The following is a 13,269-nucleotide window of genomic DNA, read 5'->3' on the forward strand; positions in this document are numbered from 1 at the left end:
TAGGAAAGAATACATCATACTATACTGCTTAAGATTATTACTGTATCGTATTTTGTAATTATTAATTTTATATTATAAAAAACCTAGATCTTAGATTAAAATTTCCAGTCAGCTTAATAATAAAGTGCATTTAGTTTAGTTTTTCGACGTAGAAATTCTGTATAGAGAGTGGAAGTTTGATAACTGGCAATGTTTGAACTAGCGTGCTTCGGAAATCAAATGAAAGCATTGCGCGCCGTCGTCCCACGATTTAAAGTTTTCTGGTAAATTGCCATCCTAACGGATTATGAGATTGAGGGAAAATAAATTCACTTATATACTTGCTGTATGTAATATCCCGCGCAGTTGAGAGACGTCCTTGAGAATTACAGCCGTGGCTGAAATCAGTTAGAAGGATAACTTTTGATTTGTTTAATTGAACTTGAAAACTAAAGTCGTTTATATTATAATACGTATTTTTGCCGACTTCTAACAAAAGCGGTTATCAGTTCACAATTGAATATTTGGGAATTATGATCCATTTATGCTTCCAAGCACGTGTACTTAATTTCGTAAGTCGATATTTGTATGTTTGTTCAAGATTTTCTCGGAAACTAAAAGTATATTGACCTAATTTTCGAGATGATCATTTTTAATTTAAGTTAAGTAAACTTAAACTCAGGGAACAGTATAAGTTTCGTTAAAATCGATCGAGTAGTTTTTGTATGTCATTTTGAAGTCGGGTTAAGTTTTTTTTTTAAATTATGCCTATTATTATATAATGCTAGCATTCATAAGATTGGGTACAAATAGTGACACAACATAAAAACTGATATATGTACAAAAATGTTTCACCCATGTATGAAACATCTGCCTTTTATGTTGAAAACATCCATGTGTTTTTACAAGGGAACTTTAATAAAACTGGATGTAAAACTGAAACGTACTAACAACAAATTAAAGCGATCTCTCGGTTCAGCTCGCTCGCTTAAAAGTTACGAAATGTCGGAAATGTTATTGAATATGATACAGCAACGAATGGCCTTTGCAAACTTGTGAATTTTTGTGCAGCAAGACATGTATTTATTATTTATGATACGATTATATTATACACATATAATTATTGTTTTATTAATCTGTTTTGGTAAGTTATTGTATGTGGCATAGTATGTTATGTATGTTGTGATATGTTTATAAATAGCGGAAAAAGTCCATTTAACCCCACTTCATAAATCTTATTGCTACATTTATATATTATATTCCACTGAAAATGATATGAACATATTCTTTATGTGTGTTGAAGCGTCCGTTAAATCAATACTATGATTGTAATCACTTAGTTTTGAGATTTGATTCTCCGGCCAATGATGGCAATTGCCGCCATGTTAAAAAAAGAAGGAATGTCAGCTGTCAAAAATATGGCATATGGTGTCGCAGTCTATGAAATATTGTAAAAATCAAGAGGTATCAAGATCGATCTTTGCTTTTAGCGATACACTTTGGAAGCTGGTGAACGAGATAAGTTCAGATACGATATTTTTAAGTAATTTACTCTGTGGTCTCTCTAATGTGCCTCTTTGACCCTAAAACCTTTGTAGTATACCCGGGTCGCCCGTCCCAAAAGTCGGGTCTGATGAGTCTAGTGTAAATACTTCTTTTGGCATATAACAAGGAAACATACAATTATGTATCCCTAACTTTTAGTCTTTTGTAATTACTGTTTATATTAAGCTGATTATTATTTCAGAGGCCCCGTCATTGTCCAAAATCGGAGACTATGATATGTAAGCAGAGACAATTTTAGTACTTTTACTAATAAATATGATATTTTCTTTTTATTAAACCAGTTCTGATTTAGTATTCGCATTTAATTCAAATATAAAATACTAAAAACAGTATTGTTTGCGGTGCTCGTGAAATAGTTTATGAAACTTTATTTTTTTAATCTTCTTTTGTTTCAGCCTTTCGATGATAACCAACCAGCTCCTTTTTTTAGAGGTAACAGTTTCAAAATCGGGAGTATTAGCCCAAAGTAATGTTCAATATTACAGAATATTATGTTAGCGTGCTTGCAAAATCTAAAGTTTATTTAAAACAGTAACTTCAGTAATGAACTCCTTAGTTTTCACTGAATTAAAAATATAATTCGAACGTTATTAGATAATTGGGTCTTATTACAACATTTCAAAACAAATGAGCGCTGAATTTATGCTTTAACACAATAAAGAGAGTATTATTAAAATTTGAATGCTATTTATAGGTAATTTATAGCATACGGTGATTTATGTATTGAATCAATTCATTTTATATATCGAAATAAATCAAAATTTTGATTTATTTTTAGAAATATCATACATTGTTATTGTTAATAGTCCAAGATCCCAGTGCCTCCGAAACCTACGTATTTTTAATGAAGATGAATTTTTTTATGCTGTCGAAAACGAAATTTTCGTCAGCTCGTTTAGAAAGCTCAACTTAGGTCTGGGGCACTGGAATCTTACTCTATTATAATTATGGTTAGTGACAAATTTGCCCGTAAGCTTACGCGAGTGAAATGCCTCCCAATTCTTCCGAACTGTAAAAGTACTTTAGTTATTATTTTCTACCAAAGAAATAAATAACTGTGTACGCGTGAGAAATTACAGGATTCCAATGCAAGTAGCTCAAGCATTTGTGTTATGGAAGTAACGACAGAAATTAGGTCTGGGCTCAAGACAACATAGAAAACTAATGAATTTCTAAATCGACTCGGCCGGGAATCGAACACGGGATCTCGGAGTGGCATACCCATTAAAACCGGTGTACACACCACTCGATCACGTAGGTTGTCAAAAAGAAAGGACTCTCCTTTCTTTTTGTTACTTCAAAATCTGAGCTACTAACCTCGAAGACACTTTCTCCTTTCGTGCGCTCCCTTGGTTCTTATATACATACTTGAAGAACAAGAACATGACCTTTTACACTAGTTTTAACTTTAGAGCACGGTTCACTACGAAATGTTGCTGCCGTCCACTCGAGAGAGGAAACTGCCATATCATACTTTAAAATCACGTTGAATTAATTGTAATGTATGCATTAACTTTAATACTTTATAAAACAGGTATAATCAATACTTGGTGGTAGGGCTTTGTGCAAGCCCGTCTGGTTAGGTACCACCCACTCATCAGTTATTCTACCGCCAAACAACAGTTCATTGTTGTGTTCCGGCTTGGAAGGTAAGTGAGCCAGTGTAACAACACATTGACGGTATTGATGTAAGGAATAATTAATATTTTTTGTAGCATTGTCTATGGGTGATGGTGACCACTTAACATCAGGTGGCCTAAATACTCGTCCGCCAACCTATTCAATAAAATAAAAAAAATAAAAAAATAATACCTGATTTTATGTAAAGTATTATAAAGCAGAGATAGATGTGAGAAATATTTCCATGGTTACTGGGCCTAAAGATTTCTCTCCCTTTGAGGAGAAGATTTGGAGCTTATTCCAGGACGCTGCTCCAATGCAGTTTGGTGGACACATGTGACAGAAATTTGTATAAATTAGTCACATGTTCCTCACAATGTTTTCCTTCACCCCAGAACACAAGATGAATTATAAACACAAATTAAGCACACAAAAATTCAGCGGTGCTCATCTGGGTTTGAACTTACAATCATCGGTTAAGATGCACCCGTTCTAACCACTGGGCTATCTCGGCTCTCTTTATTACCTTAATTTTATAAATTGAGTTCCTGCTGATAGGAAATCATGGAAATAATAAAGAAAAGGTTGAGGAGGTCGTGAACTGTCTGTTAACTGTCAAGCAACCAGCAGAGCAGTAATCGGATTCTATTAAGTACGATTCACACAGTCTACACAATATTTAAAGACCATATTAGTAGGGAGCGCGTACCACTGAAGGCTGGTTTGCGGTGGTTTGCGCTGCCGACTGTGTCTTTATATGTAATTAGACTTAAATCGAGCGTTCACGTCTAACTTAAAGTCAGCGCCGACTGTCAGATAGAGTCTTAGACGTATTAGCACACGAAGCTTAAATTATTATCGATTACTCGCGACCGCGTTTAAATTTAACAAAAAAAAATATTATTGTAGCTTCTGTTACTCCTTATTATGTCAGTTTTCGGCCAGTGAATTTCCCGTCAAAATCAGTCCAGCCGTTCCAGAGATTAGCCGGAACAAACAGAGAGACAGATAAAAATTATAAAAAATGATATTTTGGTATATTTACCGTGTAATCGTGTATTAGGTTGTGCAGTATATACGTATAGGCTATTTTAATATTAACAGACATTCTAATTTAATTTTATGTATGAATGTACATTATTTTGATATTTGTAATTAAAAGATACGTAAGGTGAACGGACTATACCTGCAATATAACACGAATTATTCTCTTTCTTTTGTTCAGCTAGGAAAGTTGAAATTCTCGGTTCTTTTCTACTATGGTATGCACATATCATATATCAAAACTTGGTCTTGAATAGCTGTTTATTGATAAACCGCATTGAAAACCGATGAGTAGTTTAAAATGTCTAAATGTATAGACGCCGGGAAACGACATTGTTTCATACTGTGTAGAAATTTACATACCATGGAAGAGCACGCTTGCACATCTTCCCATTTACATATATTTAACTCTTAGTTCACACCAAAATGTTGGGAAATTTTCATAAAACACTAAACAAAAAATACTACGCGTTTACTGATTGGCTAATTGACAGATCTGATCGTTAGCCAGCCTAACCCTTACGCATATGAATAGTGTACAGAAAAATAATTTTGTATCTTCTGTAATCAAAATCTTTCTTTTCTTATCTTCACACTAGAGCTGAATATCAGAGTGACTTATAATATAACTGTATCTTTAAAAGATAATGTTATCCATACCACCAGCTAGAACAAATTAAAAAACCCGCGTGCGATACCCACTTAAACCGCCATTGTTTTTGGCACAGACAATAAGGTCTATTGATGCGAATTCAAATTTGTTTAAAGTGTTATTTCACTTCTGAACTCTAAATGTATAGCAAACATGGTCACGGTATGGGCATATTCGGAGAAATGAGGACCATGTTGTAAGGAAGGTTTTCAGTGTGGATATGGATGGATATAGAGGTAGAGGACGACAAAGAAACGATGGATGTATTGTGTGAAAGACGATATGGTTAGAAAGAAAACTACTTGTGAGATGACGTCCGACAGAGAAGTGTGAAAATACAGACGAATTGATAACCTCCTCCTTTTTGAAGTCGGTTGAAAAGAGAAGACATGCTGCGCTGACCCCAAATAAAATTTGAATAAGGGCAGGAGGATGAAGTAAATTATAATTTCCTTTTCCCTTTACGGCGCGTTTGATGTGAATCGTGCCTTAGTAAAAACGAGTACCAAAATAGCATATCACTGTCAGTCAGTTCGATCGAGTGTATAATTTGTTTTATTCAGAATACCTCTGCAGCTCGTTACGCAACGTATCGTATTCCAGAGTAATAATCATTTATCTAAGCGACTGGGCATTCCTGTTAGCCTAGTACTTAGAACACGACACATGACGCTATTACAGAAACAAAAATGAATGGGTTCCTTATTTAATGATACATAATTTGGTAGATTTATTTAAATTAAGTATAACACGGCAACGTACAATCCAAACGTTAAAAATTGTAATTACTATTATGTTGAAATATATTGTTAATCAATCATCAACAGCCTGTAAATTTCTCTCTACTGGGCTAAGGCCTCCTCTCCCTTTGAGGAGAATGTTTGGAACATATTCCACCACGCTGTTTCCATGGGGTTGGTAGTATTCACATGTGTCAAAATTTCGTTCAAATTAGTAACATGCAGGCTCCTCACGATGTTCTCCTACACTGCCGAGCTAGAGATAATTATAAGCACATGAATATTCAGTAGTCTTGCCTGTGTTTGAGCCCGCATTCATCTGTTAAGATGCACGCCTTCTAACCACTGGGTCATCTCGGCTCACTGAGAATTATACGGCTGAAAGCGAAATATTTATGGAACCAACATGCGTCTCTATTTGTAACAACAAGGCAGTGGTGAATATAACATCAAAAATTTGCACTAATCAATTCAACACCTTGGGGTGTTATTCTGTAAGAATTCACTTCGTATCTCACTCGTGAAATATTGACACTGAATTTTACATATAAGCCATTTTGATACCTATATCCTATAAATTTGATAATAATTATAGCCAATGTAGCATATCACATTTTGATATTTTATAATGTTCGTGGCCAGTGGTGAGTTTCTTACAGAAAAATGCTTTTGGACTAAGATGTTATCAGATAAGCGAATTTCGAACTTTCTTTGTATCTACAGCTCGTATTGTGAATCTTGTCTGTGATGAAGTCTTTATATAGCGATCGCTTTGTATCAGTCAACTTGTTTTCACGCTTTTCTTTGGAAGTTTCCACAGAATTTTCCGAATTTCTTATCGAACAAATCTACTCTTTTTGCTATTAAAAAACTTTTTCATTGATAATAATCTAAAGATTAATTAATCTTTATTAATATTATAAATGTGAAAGTATCTGTCTGTCTGTAGCTCTTTCACGGCCAAACCGCTGAAATGAATTTGATAAAATTTGGTACGAAGCACACTTAAAATCCAAGAAAGGACACGGGCTACTTTTTTGCTTAACCCATGACCACCAACACCCTAAGAAGCGACTATTTGTTACTTTTATAAATATATATTATACTAGCGGCAAGATACGATGGCCGTTTTGACACATTAAAAAAGTGATGTGAAATGTAGATTTAATATCGATATAATATATTCAAATCTTTGTTTTTTTTGCAAGTAATTTAATTTTGTTGCAAGAAATATCTGATTAAAAAGGTTTAATAAAAATATAATAAAAATAAATAATTTATAAAATAGATAAAATATTTACTGTCAACACAAATATAACACCGACTACGAGGTCGAGAGTGAGAGTGTGACGTACACGTTTACGCAAATAAAATAAAAAAAGTTATCTTCGCGGTACCCTAATATTTGTAGTTTAGAAATCACATTCGATAAGTTTTATGACTAACTGCACGTCACTATTGACAATAAAGAACAACAATTTGCTCCTTTGGTGTAATTATTTATTAAATACGAAACTTCATGAGCGGGCAAACGTCAAAACGGCCATCATAGCGTGCCGCTACTATAATAGAGAGTCGAACTACAAAAGACCTACATATAACATACAAGCGAAACTTATTGTCTTAGTGTGGGTGAAAGATACACTTCACACTCACCAAATGTCAAACTACTTTATCAATTTAATTATACAGCGAAGCACTCTATTTACATATGATTTGACACTTTACAAAGAGTATAAAACTTATGTACAAACTGTGTGAAGGATAATAAGTCCAACCCCTTGTGGTTATAACAGTAACTTTAATTACATACATAGCTGAGTAATTTTAGTTAAATTAAAAAAAGTAAAGGGAAAGAAACAAAAAATAATAAAGTGTCTTTGTGGGTGGATGTATCGAAAAAAATATGAAGAGATGATAGAAGGTCAAAATAAAATATTCAGTTTTTCATAGATATATTTGTAAACATTTTATTGTACGAATAAGGACCTACATAGAGAAAAACCAGTTTGATGAATTTAAATTTTGGAAAGCGCACGTGACAAATCATTACGGCGATTAAATCTATTATATTTATGTAAGGTACTGCGATGCTGACGAAGTACCAAGATGAACAATTGTCTTACAGTACACTGCAATCTCTAGAAAACTGTGAGGTTGGGAGAAGTGATAATAAACCGATCTTAAGAATTACCCTTTGTTCAACTTGTAGAAGCTTAAAGTTGTTTTCGGTACACCACGTCAACGTGAATACAAAATAAATTCGAGTGGAATTATCGTCACAGAGAGAAGTATACATAACGTCTGTGTAATGCGCTTATGTAAAAACGTGTATATTTATATACAATATAAAATTATCAACATTGTTACGAACCCTGTACTCAACTTATAAAGTTTATAAAGCACATTATAGCAATTCCATCTTAATAAATAAATATTGGACAACATCACATATATGACCTCTGATCCCAATGTAAGCACCTAAGCACTTGTGTCATGGAAAATCAGAAGCAAGGACGGTACCACAAACACCCAGACCCAAGACAGCATAGACAATTAATGAACTTTTTCTATATCGACTCGACCGGGTATCGAACCCAGGACCCCGAAGTAGCGTATCCATGAGACTCAGTGTACACACAACTCTAACACGGAGGTCGTCTGTTATTTATATTATATAAAATATTCAGGTTTCCTCTATTGGGCTACCTAATCGCTTGTTCCAATCAATTATATTTGTAATTGATAAACGTATATCGTATTAATTTGTCATTTTAATTTAATATCATGTCCTCTAAACAGATCAAAAAAAAATTTTATTGATCTTTGTTAGCGCTTTTAGTTGGTAGGAATTTATGCTGATACCCAAAAATTGTGTATCCTTTAATCGTACAGTCCAGTTTAAGGTGAGCCAGATACAGACGCAAGGGACATAACATCGTAGTTCCCAAAGTTGATGGCGCATTGGCGATGTAAGGAATTGTTAATATTGCATTGTCTGTAGGCGAAGGTGACTTATGGTAATTCCGGTCCATTTGCTCGTTCGTTTTCCTGTATCACATATAATATAGAATGTACATTTACAAAATAAGAAAGCAGAGATGACCCCGTGGTTAGAACGTGTGCATCTTAACCGATGTATACCGGTCTGAACCCAGGCAAGAACCACTGAATATTCATGTGCTTATTTTGTGTTTATAATTCATCTCGTGCTCGACGGTGAAGTTAAACATCATGAGTAAAACTGTATGTGTCTAATTTCATATAAATTCTACCACATGTGTATTCCAACCCGCATTGGAACAGCGTGGTGGAATATGTTACAAACCTTCTCTTTAAAAGGAAGAGGAGACCTTAGCCCAGCTGTGGGAAATTTACGATTGTTGATGTTAATGATATACAAAGTTATTGTACATGAATGAAATGCCTAAATGTCTATTATTAATTACTTCGTTATCAAATCAAATCAAAATAAACTTTAATCAGGTAGACGTTTAAAAGCACTTCAAAATTCTTTAACAATTAGGTGAAGCGACCATCGGTTCGGAAAGTATATTCTACAGAGAAGAACCGGCAAGAAACTCAGTAGTTACTCTTTTTTAACATGTAAAAAATACAGTATACATTTTTAATATCCTATATTCAATTTATAGATATTTATATACAGCTCGTTATATATACATAAAGCTTGTTACTCGTTCCATATTGAGTCAAACTATGCAGGCACGCAAAATGGCACTCAAACCGCTTTGTAAAGCTACCTTTAATACGATTTTCAATGCATCAAACGTTTCAATAGGTTTTAGCATACGATTTGAAACTGCTATCTAAATGATTTAAACATCTCTGTATATATCTGATATATTAAGATAGTTTAGTTAATTTTTTATTTAATATTTGTATGTACACCTTCTTTCTAGATGATTATTTTTATAAGCAGTTTATACAAGACAATTGTCTTGAAACAGACGTAATTATATTATTTTAATATACACTTATATAATTTTAATTGAAATCATAATATTTAGTACTGATTTGATTTTTAAATACGCTTTTCAATTGAAATCACATTTATTAGTATGATTATTGATTCAGTTATCGACACAGTATAGTGGGACTCCCGTCACTTCCTCTCGCGGCGTGGTGCGGCCACTGGTACTGCCTGGCACGAGAAAAACAAAAGGCGGTGGATTTTGAACGGGCAGGGCGGAAGAAAGCTACATTCGTGGATGGGCGGGAAAAAGGACATAATTACATACAATAAGCGATAGTAAATAATATATGTATCGATTGGTAAATTAATATAGTAGCATAATTAAATGTTATGTAAATTGTTTTATTATAGATATGACTATGTAAAACGTTTATTCACTACAATCCCACATATACATATATTTTCAAATAAATTGTAAATTATATTACTTTCAATACGACTAATCAAATTTTACAAATGACTTTGAAAATATTTAACAAGGTTGTTATAATTTTTTTGTACCTGACTTTCAACAACAAAAAACCTTTTTCTAAGTAACTTTAAGCATGACTTAAACTTAATAACAATGTTTTCTAAAGCGGCTTATCAAGTAGGTTTTAGATATTATACTGAAAATCTGATTATAAAGTGTAAAAACACACTTTCACAAGCATTTATCTTTAGAGTTCAATGTGTTTATACATCATAACGTATTCAGCAGTTAAGGAAAAACATAGGAACGAGAGTAACCTTAGCCTTCAATACGGTGTTATGACATTTGATTCTATATCATAATTTATATCACATAACTATTGCATATTATGAATATAGCAGGGGCTATTGAATTTACTTTATTATATACAATTATTACTGTAACTAAATGATCAATAATATGTAAAACTGTAATTAATATTATTTTGTATGGCATAGCATTTAATATTGGCATGTAACTCTATTTCTTATTTTACATATGATTGAGCTGTCATTAGCGTGGCATTCTAACAAAAGATAGAGAGATTGGTGCATCATTGTAAAACATTACTATAATTTTGGCCATCCCGAACTACTGAAATTACAATAGTGAAGAAAGTGCCATGTGTCAAATAAAAATCTGCCACGTGTATCCGAGGTATTGAATTGAACAAGTATTTGAATCATGTAAACATTTCCTCAGGTGGAGAGGAGGATTAGCCTGGCAGAAAGTACCACTTACTTAAACGATATATCCGTAACGTGGGGGCGAGTGTTTAAAAGGACAAACAAAATTTTCAAAAAAATATCTCCGTGTATATTATCACCATGGTTTAAATAAACATTTAACATGCGAAAGCACGTTCAAAAAAGCCTTCAATGTTTATATGGAGTTTGTATTAATCACTTCATTCACGCATTTATACATACCTACTTAGTGGTAGGGCTTTGTGCAAGCCCGTCTGGGTAGGTACCACCCACTCATCAATTATTCCACCGCCAAATAACAGTACTCAGTATTGTTGTGTTCCGGTTTGAAGGGTGAGTGAGCCAGTGTAACTACAGGCACAAGGGACATAACATTGACGAGGTAAGGAATAGTTAATATTTTTACAGCGTTACAGCCTATGGGTGATATAAAAAAACGACTGCTTTGTAGTGAGCAGAATAGTGGGATGAAATTAATGAATGAATGTTTTATTAGATAAATGTTTCGGATGCATATACAAAAGTTTTGAAAGCAAAAACGGCCCCTTGCAGATCTATAATCTGTTTCTAATGTACAGTTTTTTGTGCATAAATGTGGTATGCGCTTGAAGTAGCCTTTGGAGTGATATACGATGTAATGATAGCGTGTAGATGTTGTATCCGCTTATCAAAAATCAAAATAAACTTTATTCAAGTAGGCTTTTACAAGCACTTTTGAATCGTCATTTTACAATTAAGTGAAGCTACCACCGGTTCAGAAAGTAGAGTCTACCGAGAAGAACCGGCAAGAAACTCAGTAGTTACTCTTTTTTTAACATTTAAAAAATACAAAGTCATGTTAGTTAAATACAATTATTTAAATTAATATATCTAGCTTGGAAGTCAACAGGTATTAACTCCACGCTTTTTATCATCTAATAAATCTTGTTTCGAATAATATTCTTTTTCTACCAAAGTATTTTTTACAAACGATTTGAATTTACGAAACGGCAAGTTAAAAATGTCTACGGAATTTTATTATAGAAACGGATACCTTGCTCCAAGAAGGATTTATTGACTTGAGTCGGAAACTTGGCGTTATAAGCTTATCCTTACTCCTAGTGCACATGCAATGATTATCACTGATTTTATCAAAGTGATCAATATTACAGTGAATGTACATAATATTGTTGTAAATATATTGCGACGCAACAGTGAGTATTCTTACTTTGTTAAAACATCCCGAAGACTGGCTGTCGAGTAGCTAGCGTCGTAACGGCATACAGATGTGCTGCTACAAATGTTTCTTATTTAAGGCTTGTTGATTCATTATGTTCCAGAAAATTTCCTGGAAAGTCTCGTATCGTCTTCGTTTTTCTCAAATCAGCGGTTTTTCAGAATGCAAATCGAATCCGAGATTAAATGTAATATTACTTTATGTCATAAATCTGAATTGATTAAATGTTAACACTTCTTTGTGTCATGAAGATTTTATCCCTTATATAATTGGTAAAAAAGGATACACTCGCCCTCATTCTCGCCTACATCAAAACGTTTACAATAAATTTTTTTTTATAAAAATAATATTGTAAAATATTGTGATAATGTGTGATAATTGGCGGCTCGGCAAAGAACTCGTCATAATAATGTGTCATCATTTCTATTATAAGGAGCCAAAAGAAGCATAAAATAAAAAAAGTTTTTATTTTTATTTCTTAGAAGTCCATGATGTATCGTTTGAGTTCTTTCTTATTTTGGTGTACACATATGCATTACTTACATTAAAGCTTTAATATTTCTATTTTGTTTAAACTTTATGATATTTAAAATCCAAATATTCTAAATTTATATCACATGTAATTGTTGACGCTTTGACGTTTAGGAATCCATGGGCGGACGCTGCGTGCGTTATTAATATAGGAATATTTGGACCTCCATCCAATAACGTGATATTTGTTGATACGTCGTGCAATATTGATGATTCCAAATCCGGATACCGAAATTGCGTGATTTTTTTTTAATTCTAACATAGCGGGTTAGTTTCTCGTCAATTCGCATTTTAGTAATATATTATTTGATTAACCTGCATTTTGTTAACTATATCTAGTACACATATAAAGGGCGGTGCCTAGTGATGATGGGGTGACCTTCTTCTGCCAACATCACGCGAGTATACTTCTTCTATACGAGAGCCATTTCGTTTTGATATTTAAATCGATTTTTTGTTTAACTTTTGTTATGTGTAACATTTATTCGTGTATTACTCATACTGGTTTGCTGTAATAACAATAAATGTTGAGTGAGACTGTCATATTTTTTTGTTAAAAATCGACATATCTGAAAGCCGAATACCACTCAGCCATTAATAACGACATCTTAGAAACTACAACAACAACAACAGCCTGTAAATTCCGAGGAGATGAATTATAAAGACAAATTAAGCACATGAATCAGCGGTGCTTGCCTGGGTTTGAAGCCGCAATCATCGGTTAATATGCACGCGTTCTAACCAATGGGCCATCTCGTCTCATCTTAGA

This window comes from Vanessa cardui, chromosome 13, assembly GCF_905220365.1.
Source record: "Vanessa cardui chromosome 13, ilVanCard2.1, whole genome shotgun sequence".
NCBI classification, from domain to species: domain Eukaryota; kingdom Metazoa; phylum Arthropoda; class Insecta; order Lepidoptera; family Nymphalidae; genus Vanessa; species Vanessa cardui.